Genomic DNA, 14,633 nt, shown 5'->3' on the forward strand with positions numbered 1-14,633 from the left:
TACAGTGTCCTTATACTCCATCTACACACAGTAAGGTACAGTGTCCTGATACTCCATCTACACACAGTAAGGTACAGTGTGCTTATACTCCATCTACACACAGTAAGGTACAGTGTCCTTATACTCCATCTACACACACAGTAAGGTACAGTGTCCTTATACTCCATCTACACACAGTAAGGTACAGTGTCCTTATACTCCATCTACACACAGTAAGGTACAGTGTCCTTATACTCCATCTACACACAGTAAGGTACAGTGTCCTTATACTCCATCTACACACAGTAAGGTACAGTGTCCTTATACTCCATCTACACACAGTAAGGTACAGTGTCCTTATACTCCATCTACACACAGTAAGGTACAGTGTCCTTATACTCCATCTACACACAGTAAGGTACAGTGTCCTTATACTCCATCTACACACAGTAAGGTACAGTGTCCTTATACTCCATCTACACACAGTAAGGTACAGTGTCCTTATACTCCATCTACACACAGTAAGGTACAGTGTCCTTATACTCCATCTACATACACATTAAGGTAGAGTGTCCTTATACTCCATCTACATACACAGTAAGGTACAGTGTCCTTATACTCCATCTATATACACAGTAAGGTACAGTGTCCTTATACTCCATCTATATACACAGTAAGGTACAGTGTCATTATACTCCATCTACAAACAATAAGGTACAGTGTCCTTATACTCCAACTACACACAGTAAGGTACAGTGTCCTTATACTCCATCTACACACACAGAAAGGTACAGTGTCCTTATACTCCATCTACACACAGTAAGGTACATTGTCCTTATACTCCATCTACACACAGTAAGGTACAGTGTACTTATACTCCATCTACACACAGTAAGGTACAGTGTCCTTATACTCCATCTACACACAGTAAGGTACAGTGTACTTATACTCCATCTACACACAGTAAGGTACAGTGTCCTTATACTCCATCTACACACAGTAAGGTACAGTGTCCTTATACTCCATCTACACACAGTAAGGTACAGTGTCCTTATACTCCATCTCACACACAGTAAGGTACAGTGTCCTTATACTCCATCTACACACAAGTAAGGTACAGTGTCCTTATACTCCATCTACACACAGTAAGGTACAGTGTCCTTATACTCCATCTACACACAGTAAGGTACAGTGTCCTTATACTCCATCTACACACACAGTAAGGTACAGTGTCCTTATACTCCATCTACACACAGTAAGGTACAGTGTCCTTATACTCCATCTACACACAGTAAGGTACAGTGTCCTTATACTCCATCTACACACACAGTAAGGTACAGTGTCCTTATACTCCATCTACACACAGTAAGGTACAGTGTCCTTATACTCCATCTACACACAGTAAGGTACAGTGTCCTTATACTCCATCTACACACAGTAAGGTACAGTGTCCTTATACTCCATCTACACACAGTAAGGTACAGTGTCCTTATACTCCATCTCACACACAGTAAGGTACAGTGTCCTTATACTCCATCTACACACACAGTAAGGTACAGTGTCCTTATACTCCATCTACACACAGTAAGGTACAGTGTCCTTATACTCCATCTACACACAGTAAGGTACAGTGTCCTTATACTCCATCTACACACAGTAAGGTACAGTGTCCTTATACTCCATCTACACACAGTAAGGTACAGTGTCCTTATACTCCATCTACACACACAGTAAGGTACAGTGTCCTTATACTCCATCTACACACAGTAAGGTACAGTGTCCTTATACTCCATCTACACACAGTAAGGTACAGTGTCCTTATACTCCATCTACACACAGTAAGGTACAGTGTCCTTATACTCCATCTACACACACAGTAAGGTACAGTGTCCTTATACTCCATCTACACACAGTAAGGTACAGTGTCCTTATACTCCATCTACACACAGTAAGGTACAGTGTCCTTATACTCCATCTACACACAGTAAGGTACAGTGTCCTTATACTCCATCTACACACACAGTAAGGTACAGTGTCCTTATACTCCATCTACACACAGTAAGGTACAGTGTCCTTATACTCCATCTACACACAGTAAGGTACAGTGTACTTATACTCCATCTACACACAGTAAGGTACAGTGTCCTTATACTCCATCTACACACAGTAAGGTACATTGTCCTTATACTCCATCTACACACAGTAAGGTACAGTGTCCTTATACTCCATCTACACACAGTAAGGTACAGTGACCTTGTACTCCATCTACACACACAGTAAGGTACAGTGTCCTTATACTTCATCTACACATAGTAAGGTACAGTGTCCTTATACTCCATCTACACACACAGTAAGGTACAGTGTCCTAATACTCCATCTACACACAATAAGGTACAGTGTCCTTATACTCCATCTACATACACAGTAAGGTACAGTGTCCTTATACTCCATCTACACACAGTAAGGTACAGTGTCCTTATACTCCATCTACACACAGTAAGGTACAGTGTCCTTATACTCCATCTACACACAGTAAGGTACAGTGTCCTTATACTCCATCTACACACAGTAAGGTACAGTGTCCTTATACTCCATCTACACACAGTAAGGTACAGTGTCCTTATACTCCATCTACACACAGTAAGGTACAGTGTCCTTATACTCCATCTACACACAGTAAGGTACATTGTCCTTATACTCCATCTACACACAGTAAGGTACAGTGTACTTATACTCCATCTACACACAGTAAGGTACAGTGTCCTTATACTCCATCTACATACACAGTAAGGTACAGTGTCCTTATACTCCATCTATATACACAGTAAGGTACAGTGTCCTTATACTCCATCTATATACACAGTAAGGTACAGTGTCATTATACTCCATCTACAAACAATAAGGTACAGTGTCCTTATACTCCAACTACACACAATAAGGTACAGTGTCCCTATACTCCATCTACACACACAGTAAGGTACAGTGTCCTTATACTCCATCTACAAACAATAAGGTACAGTGTCCTTATACTCCAACTACACACAATAAGGTACAGTGTCCCTATACTCCATCTACACACACAGTAAGGTACAGTGTCCTTATACTCCATCTACACACAGTAAGGTACAGTGTCCTTATACTCCATCTACACACAGTAAGGTACAGTGTACTTATACTCCATCTACACACAGTAAGGTACAGTGTCCTTATACTCCATCTACACACAGTAAGGTACAGTGTCCTTATACTCCATCTAACACACAGTAAGGTACAGTGTCCTTATACTCCATCTACACACAGTAAGGTACAGTGTCCTTATACTCCATCTCACACACAGTAAGGTACAGTGTCCTTATACTCCATCTACACACAGTAAGGTACAGTGTCCTTATACTCCATCTACACACACAGTAAGGTACAGTGTCCTTATACTCCATCTACAAACAATAAGGTACAGTGTCCTTATACTCCAACTACACACAATAAGGTACAGTGTCCCTATACTCCATCTACACACACAGTAAGGTACAGTGTCCTTATACTCCATCTACACACAGTAAGGTACAGTGTACCTATACTCCATCTACACACAGTAAGGTACAGTGTCCTTATACTCCATCTACACACACGTAAGGTACAGTGTCCTTATACTCCATCTCACACACAGTAAGGTACATTGTCCTTATACTCCATCTACACACAGTAAGGTACAGTGTCCTTATACTCCATCTACACACAGTAAGGTACAGTGTCCTTATACTCCATCTACACACAGTAAGGTACAGTGTACTTATACTCCATCTACACACAGTAAGGTACAGTGTCCTTATACTCCATCTACACACAGTAAGGTACAGTGTCCTTATACTCCATCTCACACACAGTAAGGCACAGTGTCCTTATACTCCATCTACACACAGTAAGGGTACAGTGTCCTTATACTCCATCTACACACAGTAAGGTACAGTGTCCTTATACTCCATCTACACACAGTAAGGTACAGTGTCCTTATACTCCATCTACACACACAGTAAGGTACAGTGTCCTTATACTCCATCTACACACAGTAAGGTACAGTGTCCTTATACTCCATCTACACACAGTAAGGTACAGTGTCCTTATACTCCATCTACACACACAGTAAGGTACAGTGTCCTTATACTCCATCTACACACAGTAAGGTACAGTGTCCTTATACTCCATCTACACACAGTAAGGTACAGTGTCCTTATACTCCATCTACACACAGTAAGGTACAGTGTCCTTATACTCCATCTACACACAGTAAGGTACAGTGTCCTTATACTCCATCTACACACAGTAAGGTACAGTGTCCTTATACTCCATCTACACACACTGTAAGGTACAGTGTCCTTATACTCCATCTACACACACTGTAAGGTACAGTGTCCTTATACTCCATCTACACACAGTAAGGTACAGTGTCCACATACTCCATCTACACACAGTAAGGTACAGTGTCCTTATACTCCATCTACACACAGTAAGGTACAGTGTCCTTATACTCCATCTACACACAGTAAGGTACAGTGTCCTTATACTCCATCTACACACAGTAAGGTACAGTGTCCTTATACTCCAACTACACACAGTAAGGTACAGTGTCCTTATACTCCATCTACACACACAGAAAGGTACAGTGTCCTTATACTCCATCTACACACAGTAAGGTACATTGTCCTTATACTCCATCTAACACACAGTAAGGTACAGTGTCCTTATACTCCATCTACACACAGTAAGGTACAGTGTCCTTATACTCCATCTACACACAGTAAGGTACAGTGTCCTTATACTCCATCTACAACACAGTAAGGTACAGTGTACTTATACTCCATCTACACACAGTAAGGTACAGTGTCATTATACTCCATCTACACACACAGTAAGGTACAGTGTCCTTATACTCCATCTACACACAGTAAGGTACAGTGTCCTTATACTCCATCTACACACAGTAAGGTACAGTGTCCTTATACTCCATCTACACACAGTAAGGTACAGTGTCCTTATACTCCATCTACACACAGTAAGGTACAGTGTCCTTATACTCCATCTACACACAGTAAGGTACAGTGTCCTTATACTCCATCTACACACAGTAAGGTACTGTGTCCTTATACTCTATCTCCACACACAGTAAGGTACAGTGTCCTTATACTCCATCTACACACAGTAAGGTACAGTGTCCTGATACTCCATCTACACACAGTAAGGTACAGTGTCCTTATACTCCATCTACACACAGTAAGGTACAGTGTCCTTATACTCCATCTACACACACAGTAAGGTACAGTGTCCTTATACTCCATCTACACACAGTAAGGTACAGTGTACTTATACTCCATCTACACACAGTAAGGTACAGTGTCCTTATACTCCATCTACACACAGTAAGGTACTGTGTCCTTATACTCTATCTCCACACACAGTAAGGTACAGTGTCCTTATACTCCATCTACACACAGTAAGGTACAGTGTCCTTATACTCCATCTACACACAGTAAGGTACAGTGTCCTTATACTCCATCTACACACAGTAAGGTACAGTGTCCTTATACTCCATCTACACACACAGTAAGGTACAGTGTCCTTATACTCCATCTACACACACAGAAAGGTACAGTGTCCTTATACTCCATCTACACACAGTAAGGTACAGTGTCCTGATACTCCATCTACACACAGTAAGGTACAGTGTCCTGATACTCCATCTACACACAGTAAGGTACAGTGTACTTATACTCCATCTACACACAGTAAGGTACAGTGTCATTATACTCCATCTACACACACTGTAAGGTACAGTGTCCTTATACTCCAACTACACACAGTAAGGTACAGTGTCCCTATACTCCAACTACACACAGTAAGGTACAGTGTCCCTATACTCCATCTACACACAGTAAGGTACAGTGTCCTTATACTCCATCTACACAGATTAATGTACAGTGTCCTTATACTCCATCTACACACAGTAAGGTACAGTGTCCTTATACTTCATCTACACACTGTAAGGTACAGTGTCCTTATACTCCATCTACATACAGTAAGACACAGTGTCCTCATACTCCATATACACACACAGTAAGACACTGTGTCCTCATACTCCATCTACACACAGTAAGGGACCGTGTGCTTATACTCCACCTACACACAGTAAGGTACAGTGTCCTTATACTCCATCTACACACACAGTAAGGTACAGTGTACTTATACTCCATCTACACACAGTAAGGTACAGTGTACTTATACTCCATCTACACACAGTAAGGTACAGTGTCCTTATACTCCATCTACACACAGTAAGGTACTGTGTCCTTATACTCTATCTCCACACACAGTAAGGTACAGTGTCCTTATACTCCATCTACACACAGTAAGGTACAGTGTCCTGATACTCCATCTACACACAGTAAGGTACAGTGTACTTATACTCCATCTACACACAGTAAGGTACAGTGTCATTATACTCCATCTACACACACAGTAAGGTACAGTGTCCTTATACTCCATCTACACACAGTAAGGTACAGTGTCCTGATACTCCATCTACACACAGTAAGGTACAGTGTACTTATACTCCATCTACACACAGTAAGGTACAGTGTCATTATACTCCATCTACACACACTGTAAGGTACAGTGTCCTTATACTCCAACTACACACAGTAAGGTACAGTGTCCCTATACTCCAACTACACACAGTAAGGTACAGTGTCCCTATACTCCATCTACACACACAGTAAGGTACAGTGTCCTTATACTCCATCTACACACAGTAAGGTACAGTGTCCTTATACTCCATCTACACACATTAATGTACAGTGTCCTTATACTCCATCTACACACAGTAAGGTACAGTGTCCTTATACTTCATCTACACACTGTAAGGTACAGTGTCCTTATACTCCATCTACATACAGTAAGACACAGTGTCCTCATACTCCATATACACACACAGTAAGACACTGTGTCCTCATACTCCATCTACACACAGTAAGGGACCGTGTGCTTATACTCCATCTACACACAGTAAGGTACAGTGTCCTTATACTCCATCTACACACACAGTAAGGTACAGTGTACTTATACTCCATCTACACACAGTAAGGTACAGTGTCCTTATACTTCATCTACACACCGTAAGGTACAGTGTCCTTATACTCCATCTACATAAACAGTAAGGAACAGTGTCCTTATACTCCATCTACATACAGTAAGACACAGTGTCCTCATACTCCATATACACACACAGTAAGACACAGTGTCCTCATACTCCATCTACACACAGTAAGGGACCGTGTGCTTATACTCCATCTACACACAGTAAGGTACAGTGTCCTTATACTCCATCTACACACACATTAAGGTACAGTGTCCTTATACTCCATCTACACACAGTAAGGTACAGTGACCTTGTACTCCATCTACACACACAGTAAGGTACAGTGTCCTTATACTTCATCTACACATAGTAAGGTACAGTGTACCTATACTCCATCTACATATACAGTCAGGAACAGTGTCCTTATTATCCATCTACATACACAGTAAGGTACAGTGTCCTTATACTCCACCTACACACAGTAAGGTACAGTGTCCTTATACTCCATCTACACACAGTAAGGTACAGTGTCCTTTTACTTCATCTACACACAGTAAGGTACAGTGTTCTTGTACTCCATCTACACACACAGTAAGGTACAGTGTACTTATACTCCATCTACACACAGTAAGGAACAGTGTCCTTATACTCCATCTACATACAGTAAGACACAGTGTCCTCATACTCCATATACACACACAGTAAGACACAGTGTCCTCATACTCCATCTACACACAGTAAGGGACCGTGTGCTTATACTCCATCTACACACAGTAAGGTACAGTGTCCTTATACTCCGTCTATATACACAGTAAGGTACAGTGTCCTTGTACTCCATCTACACACACAGTAAAGTTACAGTGTCCTTATACTCCATCTACATACACAGTAAGGAACAGTGTCCTTATACTCCATCTACATACACAGTAAGGTACAGTGTCCTTATACTCCATCTACATACACAGTAAGGTACCGTGTCCTTATACTCCATCTACACACATGAATGTACAGTGTCCTTATACTCCATCTACACACATGTAAGGTACAGTGTCCTTATACTCCATCTACACACAGTAAGGTACAGTGTCCTTATACTCCATCTACACACAGTAAGGTACAGTGTCATTATACTCCATCTACACACATTAAGGTACAGTGTCCTTATACTCCATCTACATACACAGTAAGGAACAGTGTCCTTATACTCCATCTACATACACTGTAAGGTACAGTGTCCTTATACTACATATATATTCACAGTAAGGTACAGTGTCCTTATACTCCATCTACATACAGTAGGGTACAGTGTCCTTATACTCCATCTACACACAGTAAGGTACAGTGTCCTTATACTCCATCTACACACATGTAAGGTACAGTGTCATTATACTCAATCTACAAACAGTAAGGTACAGTGTCCTCATACTTCATCTACACACAGTAAGGTACAGTGTCCTTATACTACATCTATATTCACAGTAAGGTACAGTGTCCTTATTCTCCATCTACATACAGTAAGGTACAGTGTCATTATACTCCATCTACACACAGTAAGGTACAGTGTCCTTATACTTCATCTACACACAGTAAGGTACAGTGTCCTTATACTCCATCTACATACACATTAAGGTACAGTGTCCTTATACTCCATCTACATACACAGTAAGGTACAGTGTCCTTATACTCCATCTATATACACAGTAAGGTACAGTGTCCTTATACTCCATCTACACACACAGTAAGGTACAGTGTCCTTATACTCCATCTACACACAATAAGGTACAGTGTCCTTATACTCCATCTACATACACAGTAAGGTACAGTGTCCTTATACCCCATCTACACACACAGTAAGGTACAGTGTCCTTATACTCCATCTACACACAGTAAGGTACCGTGTCCTTATACTCCATCTACAACACAGTAAGGTACAGTGTCCTTATACTCCATCTACAACACAGTAAGGTACAGTGTCCTTATACTCCATCTACACACAGTAAGGTACCGTGTCCTTATACTCCATCTACACACAGTAAGGTACAGTGTCCTTATACTCCATCTACACACACACAGTAAGGGACAGTGTCCTTATATTCCATCTACATACACATTAAGGTACAGTGTCCTTATACTCCATCTACACACAGTAAGGTACAGTGTCCTTATACTCCATCTATATACACAGTAAGGTACAGTGTCCTTATACTCCATCTACACACACAGTAAGTTACAGTGTCCTTATACTCCATCTACATACACAGTAAGGAACAGTGTCCTTATACTCCATCTACACACCGTAAGGTACAGTGTCCTTATACTCCATCTACATAAACAGTAAGGAACAGTGTCCTTATACTCCATCTACACACAGTAAGGCACAGTGTCCTCATACTCCATCTACACACAGTAAGGGACCGTGTGCTTATACTCCATCTACACACAGTAAGGTACAGTGTCCTTATACTCCATCTACACACACATTAAGGTACAGTGTCCTTATACTCCATCTACACACAGTAAGGTACAGTGACCTTGTACTCCATCTACACACACAGTAAGGTACAGTGTCCTTATACTTCATCTACACACAGTAAGGTACAGTGTCTATACTCCATCTACATACAGTAAGGAACAGTGTCCTTATTATCCATCTACACACAGTAAGGTACAGTGTCCTTATACTCCACCTACACACAGTAAGGTACAGTGTCCTTATACTCCATCTACACACAGTAAGGTACAGTGTCCTTATACTCCACCTACACACAGTAAGGCACAGTGTCCTCATACTCCATATACACACACAGTAAGGCACAGTGTCCTCATACTCCATCTACACACAGTAAGGGACCGTGTGCTTATACTCCATCTACACACAGTAAGGTACAGTGTCCTTATACTCCGTCTATATACACTGTAAGGTACATTGTCCTTGTACTCCATCTACACACACAGTAAATTACAGTGTCCTTATACTCCATCTACACACAGTAAGGTACAGTGTCCTTATACTCCATCTACATACACAGTAAGGTACAGTGTCCTTATACTCCATCTATATACACAGTAAGGTACAGTGTCCTTATACTCCATCTACACACATGAATGTACAGTGTCCTTATACTCCATCTACACACATGTAAGGTACAGTGTCCTTATACTTCATCTACACACAGTAAGGTACAGTGTCCTTATACTCCATCTCACACACAGTAAGGTACAGTGTCATTATACTCCATCTACACACATTAAGGTACAGTGTCCTTATACTCCATCTACATACACAGTAAGGAACAGTGTTCTTATACTCCATCTACATACACTGTAAGGTACAGTGTCCTTATACTCCATATATATTCACAGTAAGGTACAGTGTCCTTATACTCCATCTACATACACTAAGGGTACAGTGTCCTTATACTCCATCTACACACAGTAAGGTACAGTGTCCTTATACTCCATCTACACACATGTAAGGTACAGTGTCATTATACTCAATCTACAAACAGTAAGGTACAGTGTCCTCATACTTCATCTACACACAGTAAGGTACAGTGTCCTTATACTACATCTATATTCACAGTAAGGTACAGTGTCCTCATACTCCATCTATATACACAGTAAGGTACACTGTCCTTATACTCCATCTATATACACAGTAAGGTACAGTGTCCTTATACTCCATCTACACACAGTAAGATACAGTGTCTGTATACTCCATCTACATACACATTAAGGTAGAGTGTCCTTATACTCCATCTACATACACAGTAAGGTACAGTGTCCTTATACTCCATCTATATACACAGTAAGGTACAGTGTCCTTATACTCCATCTATATACACAGTAAGGTACAGTGTCATTATACTCCATCTACACACAATAAGGTACAGTGTCCTTATACTCCATCTACATACACAGTAAGGTACAGTGTCCTTATACCCCATCTACATACACAGTAAGGTACAGTGTCCTTATACTCCATCTACACACACAGTAAGGGACAGTGTCCTTATACTCAATCTACACACACAGAAAGGTACAGTGTCCTTATACTCCATCTACACACACAGTAAGGTACAGTGTCCTAATACTCCATCTACACACAATAAGGTACAGTGTCCTTATACTCCATCTACATACACAGTAAGGTACAGTGTCCTTATACTCCCATCTACATACACAGTAAGGTACAGTGTCCTTATACTCCATCTACACACAGTAAGGTACCGTGTCCTTATACTCCATCTACATACACAGTAAGGTACAGTGTCCTTATACTCCATCTACATACACAGTAAGGTACAGTGTCCTTATACTCCATCTACACACAGTAAGGTACCGTGTCCTTATACTCCATCTACACACAGTAAGGTACAGTGTCCTTATACTCCATCTACACACACACACAGTAAGGGACAGTGTCCTTATATTCCATCTACATACACATTAAGGTACAGTGTCCTTATACTCCATCTACACACAGTAAGGTACAGTGTCCTTATACTCCGTCTATATACACTGTAAGGTACATTGTCCTTGTACTCCATCTACACACACAGTAAATTACAGTGTCCTTATACTCCATCTACATACACAGTAAGGAACAGTGTCCTTATACTCCATCTACACACCGTAAGGTACAGTGTCCTTATACTCCATCTACATAAACAGTAAGGAACAGTGTCCTTATACTCCATCTACATACAGTAAGACACAGTGTCCTCATACTCCATCTACACACAGTAAGGGACCGTGTGCTTATACTCCATCTACACACAGTAAGGTACAGTGTCCTTATACTCCATCTACACACACATTAAGGTACAGTGACCTTGTACTCCATCTACACACACAGTAAGGTACAGTGTCCTTATACTTCATCTACACATAGTAAGGTACAGTGTACCTATACTCCATCTACATATACAGTCAGGAACAGTGTCCTTATTATCCATCTACATACACTGTAAGGTACAGTGTCCTTATACTCCACCTACACACAGTAAGGTACAGTGTCCTTATACTCCATCTACATACAGTAAGACACAGTGTCCTCATACTCCATATACACACACAGTAAGACACAGTGTCCTCATACTCCATCTACACACAGTAAGGGACCGTGTGCTTATACTCCATCTACACACAGTAAGGTACAGTGTCCTTATACTCCGTCTATATACACTGTAAGGTACATTGTCCTTGTACTCCATCTACACACACAGTAAATTACAGTGTCCTTATACTCCATCTACATACACAGTAAGGAACAGTGTCCTTATACTCCATCTACATACACAGTAAGGAACAGTGTCCTTATACTCCATCTACATACACTGTAAGGTACAGTGTCCTTATACTCCATCTACACACATGAATGTACAGTGTCCTTATACTCCATCTACACACATGTAAGGTACAGTGTCCTTATACTTCATCTACACACAGTAAGGTACAGTGTCCTTATACTCCATCTACACACAGTAAGGTACAGTGTCATTATACTCCATCTACACACATTAAGGTACAGTGTCCTTATACTCCATCTACATACACAGTAAGGAACAGTGTTCTTATACTCCATCTACATACACTGTAAGGTACAGTGTCCTTATACTACATATATATTCACAGTAAGGTACAGTGTCCTTATACTCCATCTACATACACTAGGGTACAGTGTCCTTATACTCCATCTACACACAGTAAGGTACAGTGTCCTTATACTCCATCTACACACATGTAAGGTACAGTGTCATTATACTCAATCTACAAACAGTAAGGTACAGTGTCCTCATACTTCATCTACACACAGTAAGGTACAGTGTCCTTATACTACATCTATATTCACAGTAAGGTACAGTGTCCTTATTCTCCATCTACATACAGTAAGGTACAGTGTCATTATACTCCATCTACACACAGTAAGGTACAGTGTCCTTATACTTCATCTACACACAGTAAGGTACAGTGTCATTATACTCCATCTACATACACATTAAGGAACAGTGTCCTTATACTCCATCTACATACACTGTAAGGTACAGTGTCCTTATACTACATCTATATTCACAGTAAGGTACAGTGTCCTTATACTCCATCTACACACACAGTAAGGTACAGTGTCCTAATACTCCATCTACACACAATAAGGTACAGTGTCCTTATACTCCATCTACATACACAGTAAGGTACAGTGTCCTTATACTCCATCTACATACAGTAAGACACAGTGTCCTCATACTCCATCTACACACAGTAAGGGACCGTGTGCTTATACTCCATCTACACACAGTAAGGTACAGTGTCCTTATACTCCATCTACACACACATTAAGGTACAGTGTCCTTATACTCCATCTACACACAGTAAGGTACAGTGACCTTGTACTCCATCTACACACACAGTAAGGTACAGTGTCCTTATACTTCATCTACACATAGTAAGGTACAGTGTACCTATACTCCATCTACATATACAGTCAGGAACAGTGTCCTTATTATCCATCTACATACAATGTAAGGTACAGTGTCCTTATACTCCACCTACACACAGTAAGGTACAGTGTCCTTATACTCCATCTACACACAGTAAGGTACATTATCCTTATACTCCATCTACATACAGTAAGACACAGTGTCCTCATACTCCATATACACACACAGTAAGACACAGTGTCCTCATACTCCATCTACACACAGTAAGGGACCGTGTGCTTATACTCCATCTACACACAGTAAGGTACAGTGTCCTTATACTCCGTCTATATACACTGTAAGGTACATTGTCCTTGTACTCCATCTACACACACAGTAAATTACAGTGTCCTTATACTCCATCTACATACACAGTAAGGAACAGTGTCCTTATACTCCATCTACATACACAGTAAGGAACAGTGTCCTTATACTCCATCTACATACACTGTAAGGTACAGTGTCCTTATACTCCATCTACACACATGAATGTACAGTGTCCTTATACTCCATCTACACACATGTAAGGTACAGTGTCCTTATACTTCATCTACACACAGTAAGGTACAGTGTCCTTATACTCCATCTACACACAGTAAGGTACAGTGTCATTATACTCCATCTACACACATTAAGGTACAGTGTCCTTATACTCCATCTACATACACAGTAAGGAACAGTGTTCTTATACTCCATCTACATACACTGTAAGGTACAGTGTCCTTATACTACATATATATTCACAGTAAGGTACAGTGTCCTTATACTCCATCTACATACACTAGGTACAGTGTCCTTATACTCCATCTACACACAGTAAGGTACAGTGTCCTTATACTCCATCTACACACATGTAAGGTACAGTGTCATTATACTCAATCTACAAACAGTAAGGTACAGTGTCCTCATACTTCATCTACACACAGTAAGGTACAGTGTCCTTATACTACATCTATATTCACAGTAAGGTACAGTGTCCTTATTCTCCATCTACATACAGTAAGGTACAGTGTCATTATACTCCATCTACACACAGTAAGGTACAG

The 14,633-nt window shown here is 40.6% G+C and overlaps 1 protein-coding gene across 1 annotated transcript in view; it reads left to right on the top strand.

The window, feature by feature from the left end:
* Nucleotides 1-14,633, top strand: part of kcnq3 (potassium voltage-gated channel, KQT-like subfamily, member 3) — a 186,556-nt gene that overhangs the window by 112,928 nt on the left and 58,995 nt on the right. The gene's annotated exons all lie outside the window — the stretch shown is intronic.

Source organism: Coregonus clupeaformis, unplaced genomic scaffold, assembly GCF_020615455.1.
Source record: "Coregonus clupeaformis isolate EN_2021a unplaced genomic scaffold, ASM2061545v1 scaf0021, whole genome shotgun sequence".
Lineage (NCBI taxonomy): Eukaryota > Metazoa > Chordata > Actinopteri > Salmoniformes > Salmonidae > Coregonus > Coregonus clupeaformis.